The 6,276-nt window shown below is 36.9% G+C and overlaps 1 long non-coding RNA gene across 1 annotated transcript in view; it reads left to right on the forward strand.

The window, feature by feature from the left end:
• Positions 1–4,221, forward strand: part of LOC128635320 (uncharacterized) — a 127,208-nt gene extending 122,987 nt beyond the window's left edge. Inside the window, exon 3 of the long non-coding RNA XR_008398264.1 lies at positions 4,141–4,221. This is a non-coding gene — a long non-coding RNA (uncharacterized LOC128635320). The remainder of the gene's footprint in view (positions 1–4,140) is intronic.
• The last annotated feature ends 2,055 nt before the right edge of the window (positions 4,222–6,276 follow it).

Here is a 6,276-nt window from a genome sequence, read left to right on the forward strand (position 1 = left end):
GGAATGGGAGACAAATCAATTAGATGCTCTCAGGAATCACAATGAATATAAAGCTTGATTTCTTTTTATTTATTTATTTTTTTACATTGATGGGGAATGATGGTATTGATAGAGTAAATCACTTAGACTTTACTGAAAAAAGGAAATATGGAGGAAAATATACGAGGGCACACAATTGAAGACAATACACAAAGCACACAGGCAAAATCATGAACAATGATAACACATGACAAAAAGGCTGAGCTGATTAGGTACAGATGTTGTCTGTCGGTTATTGGTTCTAGGTATAGAAGACTGATGTGGTTATCTAAAGCACTAGCAATACCTCTTTTTCCTCTTGATTGAAAGTCCCTCTGCCACACAGGTCAAGACAATACCCCTTCTGATGCCAGGCTGCCATGATCATTTTCAGGGAATAATGCAGAATATGGCAGGTTAGCAAGCATGGACACTATTCTGGTTTGTACCTCTCAATTCACCAGAATATACTAGCCTCTGTGAACACCTGGCAACCTTCAGTTGTATAAAAATGAAGTGGGAGGATGGCCAGAGAAGACAAAAGTGGATGTGAAAAATGACTTGAGGGACAATACACAGAAGATGGGACTCACTTGGAGGGAATGAGGCAGTGCCAGCTGCTAGTGACTGGGTTAATGCACTGCATGACTTTTAAAGGACTTTGAAAAGTTGCCTCTCTTTCCTAGCGAGAACTTACCCATATCCACATTTTCTCTGTTCATATACTCCAACCATGTCCCACAAATGTCAGTGCTTGGCCCTCTCTATCTCCCTCTGTACTTCCTTTCTCAGTGAGATAATATCCTCACATGGCTTTTTGTAACACTGCTATGCTTATGACACTCAACTCATTATTTTCTTTTCTCCCTAATGTTTCAACTTGTATCTCTGCATGTCTGGCAGATTACAGAGTTCCCTCCACTGGCTTCCTGTAGCTGTCTGAGTCAGATTTGAAACATGCTTAACTACATAGACTGGTCCCCATCTCCCTGAAGGTACTTATCAAACTGTTCTTCACTGCATTTCCTTCAAGCTTCTAGCACAGCTCGACCTTCCATCCCTCAAGATACAAGGAAGGCATGCATCAAGCCTCTGAACTGAAAATGAACCTCCCCTGGCTGTCCAAACATCTGAGTTACTGGCTGTCTTTAAACACATACTTGAGACCTAGTTCTTCACTAAGTTCTTAAATTATAACTAAAAACCCCTTGACCTGTACTTTTTCATTTTCATCTTTCAAATGCTTTATACGTACATATAAATGTAGCACATGTACTGTTCACTGGATTGCATTCTGATGACAAACTGATCATGGCCAAAAGGCTTTCTAGAAGCTGAAGACAAAATGGGGTTTGTAATCTGATGCCATGTCTTGGAACCACCTCACTCCAGTTTTTCTGCTGGCTGCCTGGATGATCATTTTTTAAATAGCTTTTTCTGCATAAATGTTGTCTTTGTTCCTTGTTTCTGCCCACCAATCTTAGTCACAAAAGCAATGTTTGATTAATTTGCAGGTCCTGGACACTTTGCGGGGTGGCCCACCATTATGGAATATGGTCAAATCAATTAAAAGTTTGTATCCCTGCTGTTAATCATTAGTTAAATCCCTTAGAATCTGAATCTATTAGAATGTTTATGAGTAGTGAGAACTTGAATTGAGGTCCACTTGATGTATGTGGGGGAGTCTTGCATTTGTGGTTGCAGCTGCATAGCAAAGAAATTTGTGAACCTGTTTAAGCACCTTAGGAGAGGGCGATCAAAGATGGCCTTAACCTTGACGGTGTCTTTGGCTGTATCTTTGGGTGAATCGCAGAATCTTAAAAGGCATGCATGAGTTATATTCACATCTTTCTAGCATTATAAATAATTGATTAATGAAGAGTTTTCCAAGGAATTTGCAGATGCATTGTGTGAGACAAGACCATTTCCCTCTAAAAGTACAGTGTTTTAAAAAGATTCCTAATTCTGCTGGATAATTAAGTAGGCCAAACGACAGAACCAGATATTCATAGTGATTAACGCTTGCCCCACTCCCTAATTAAGCTATATCACACAAGCAAGAGTGTGATTATACTGAACATCAGGTAATCACAGCTGTGCCGATATTCAATATAACAGCATTATTGTGAGTGTGATCTTGCTTTTTGTACAGCAGTTTTATAAATAATAAATTAATATTAAGCAACTGACACAATTATATTTATTATATTGTTCCTTGAATGGAAATAAAGCTGTAAGAAGCCACAAACACTGATAGCCTGTCGGTTAGCTGGCTAGCTAGCTCACAATGATTTGTAGCACTCCCCTTAAAGGTACATGGTGTAATTGGTGTCCCTTCTTCCTTTTCATGTTCAGCTGGCAAGCTTTCATATTTAAGTCAGAAGCAGAGGTAGGTTGTATTTTACTTGTACTTTTACTCAAGTACAAGTAAAACTACTTATAAGAAATAATTACTGAAGTAACAGTAAAAGTAATAATGTTAATAATTACTTAGAGTAATAAAGTATCCAATAAGAAAACAACTCAAGTAGCAGGTTATTAGTTACATCAGCTCTGATTAAATAGAAGGGAAAATCCTGAATCTCAGACTACACTGAGAATTGTAAGTCACACCTCTCCTTGAAAGTCTTTCTGTTCTGTTTATATGATATAAAACCTGGGTTCAAGATGAAGCACCATATCCCTGTCCTGTGATGAGTACAATAGCACAGACCCTGTCATTTTCAACACAAAAACTCACACATCCCAAAAAACAAACATTTTCCCAACAGCACATGTTAATAACACAAACTTGTCACCATTTACATTTAAACAAGGCAACAGAGAACAAAAGAACAGACTATGGAACAGAATGGATGAGAAAGTGTGTGTAGAGAGAGAGTGAGCATTTGTGTGTGTTAGTATGTGTGTGTGTGTGTCCTGCCTCCACTTCTTCCCCCTCTTTAGCCATTATCTTCCAGGACTGAGCCCACTAGAAAAGTGAGCAGTTGTTGCGTCCACATTCAGACCACTGCAGCGTAACGCAAGACTCGCCATCTCATCATACATTAACATTTAACAGTAATGGAGTAATGTCACCGAATATAGCAAAATAAAGTACATTTCTCTGTTTCAAAAATTTACTTGAGTAAGAATATAAGTATGGCCAGTTAAACCTACTCTTAAAAAGTAAAAAATCTTTTCAAAAAGTTACTCAAGTAAATGTAACAATGAAAATGTAGCGCATTACTACCCACCTCTAGTCAGAAGTTATATTCATGAAAAATGTCCAATGGTGATGTTGCTAACTCTACTCTAGTAACAGTTTCAGTGGGACTATTGCTGGAATTGGAGTTTTACATGGTGAACACAGAAGAGCAGAGCAAAACAAACAGTAAAACATCCCAGTGCGGTTATACTAAAAATAATCACTCTTGAAACGCTGCTCGTCCAATCAAATTACTGGGGTGGAATATAACATGCAATATATTGTAAGGTTATAAGACTGAAGCGAGTTCACAAAGCAACTGAAAAAATAAACATAAAAAATATCAAATGTAAAATAACTGAAACAATATACACAACAGAAGCAAATAGAGTATACTCAAGAAAGAATACATATCAATATGGGGAAGTGGTTTGAAATTCCCCATAAATTTTTTTTTTTTAAATCCCCTACAGCTTTTCAGCTTAAAAAGACTCTGCTAATTAGGCACAGGTGCATTATTTCTAGTTAGACAAGGCTGACATCCTAGCAAGCACTGCCTGTCACTTTTCCATATCATGAGTCCTTTCTGGTGCATACTTGGAATATGGCAACAAAACATAATGCATTTCATACTGATTCATGTTCTGTCTGGTTAATGCTATGCTATTTATACTCTGGCTGTGTGTGAGGAGGTTGTTGATGTTGATTTGGAGAGCATGTTATGCAGGTGGTTGAGTACAAAATCCATCAGTGACCAATTAAAGCACTCAAATGAACCATTGGTAATTAAATTGTGACTTGATTTGTATGCAAAAGACATACTTGATTTACTGTAACTATGACTGTAATAAATGCTGAGTGCCAGTGATATGAGCTATGGGCTAGAGTGGGCAGTGATCAACAAGGGGCATCACATTCTTGCCATTTGTCTACAGGCTTTTTCCAAGACATGAGATGCTGCATAGAAGCTACCACTAGTCACTCCAGATCGATAAAGTTTCCTGGCTTTGGAGAAAAAAGGTATGATGAATTTTTTTTTTTATTTCTTTACAAATTTTGTGTATATATACAGTATATACATTGGGGTATGATATGGTATCATACAAATGTATGATACCACTAGTGAAAATACAAATTCTCATTACAAATTATATTACCGACAACAACTTGAGTGAAAAGTATTTATATGAATTTCAGAGGTTTTTTAGTATTTGGTATTTCTCCTCTTTTGCTTTAATGACAGTGTGCACTCGAGCTGTCATGCACTCCACAAGTTTGTGCAAAACCTTATGATCCATTTTAGATTAAATCAATTGGAGCATCTTCTGAACACATGCTTCAGTAGAAGAGATTAGAGCATGAGGAAAATCTGACCTTTTGTACAAAGCAGTTAACATGGTCAATGTCACCAATTTGCATACATTTAAATAGGGACCTAGAAATAGTGCAGAATCTTGAATATTAAATATTCAAGATATTGAACAATACCTTTTTTTGTTTTAAATATTTCAGAATGCTAAAACCTTTTGTTTATTTCTAAATTTAGATTTTCAATGTGGTCTCAGACTTTTGACAAATGTGTTCGGTTGATTGATGATAGATTAAAGGTTGATTGAAGGTCAAATTTGAGACCTGTGTTTGGTTCAGTTCCATACTTCATGGATGGCTACTAGCAGCTATCAAATATTTTAATTGTAACAGAACATGCCGGGAGCTTCACGCAATGTGTTTAATAGCATTTTTCTAGGCTGGGAAGGTAACAGCAGATGGTAAACAGTGGTGCCTTGCTCCAGTCTGTCCCTTATTGGTGTTTAGAAAGCTGCCATATTAACCCTGCCAAGGCTTGGGAGAGAGGTTAGATTAATTGCTGTGATAACTGTAGTTCAGATTTATGGATGGAACAGAGAGAGAGAGAGAGAGAGAGAGAAGACGAGAAAAAAAGGTCTACCTTTAGTAGCTGATCTAAGCCATTGCTGGCATACGGTTTCACTTATTCTGGGCTAATATATTTTTTTATATGGTGCAAGGTATTGGAACAGGGTCTTCCTAAGAGATGAAATGAAATGTACAAATGACTTTTATATAATTTTTTGTTGTTGGAATTACATTACTTTTTTAATGACTATGCACAGTTTGGTGAAAGTGAAGGGAAAAAAAAAATCAGTGAGTAACTGAAAATCTCTTAAAAATCTGAGTATCATATTTGCCACCAATCCAAGAGCTATCACAAGCCTATACTCAGATATATCGCAGAAATTCTATCTATTCTCTCAATTAACGGACTCCTTACTGCACCTGTTTCCTGCTTAACCCTCCATCATCTCAGTGTATTTAGACCAGTTCACGCACTTCCATTCTTGTGAAGTTTTGTCAAAAATCTGTACAGCTTAGATCAAAAGATTACATACACTTGTAAGCATTCAGAAATTTAAGCTATTTTCTAAGTATATTATGGAATATGCATTATTGTGGAAAATTCTGTGTCAAAAATATACTTACAGTACACCTAATATTTAATTGCATGTCCCTTAACGCTTTTCACCTAAATTAGCCACTTCTGATAGCCTTCAATAAACTTCTGGCAAAACTAAGGTTGAATATTTGACCACCCTTCTTGACAGAATTGATAGAGTTCACCCGAATTTGTAGGTATTTGTATACAGACTTGTCTTTTCAGGACAGTTCACAGTATTATATTCTCAGTAGGGTTGAGGTCAGGACTTTGTGAAGGCCTGATTTAGCCAAATAAATTATCTATCTATCTATACCCCAGTTAGTTTTGAAGTGTGCTTTGGGTCATTGTCCTGTTGGAACCCCCGATTGCGTTCAAGATTCAACTTTCTGGTTGATGGTTTGAGGTTGGTTTGAGAAAAAGAATCTTAAAGTAATCTTTCCTATTTATTAATGCATTCACTTTCCACAGTGCACCAGTTCCATTTCCAGCAAAACAGCCCCAAAGCATGATACTACCACCACCATGCTTGATAGTAGGTACAATTTTGTTGGCACTGAATACCTCACTTTTTTCCTCCAAACATACTTCTGGTCATTATGGCCAAATATTTCTATCT

The sequence above is a fragment of the Ictalurus punctatus genome, chromosome 17 (assembly GCF_001660625.3).
Source record: "Ictalurus punctatus breed USDA103 chromosome 17, Coco_2.0, whole genome shotgun sequence".
NCBI classification, from domain to species: Eukaryota; Metazoa; Chordata; class Actinopteri; order Siluriformes; family Ictaluridae; genus Ictalurus; species Ictalurus punctatus.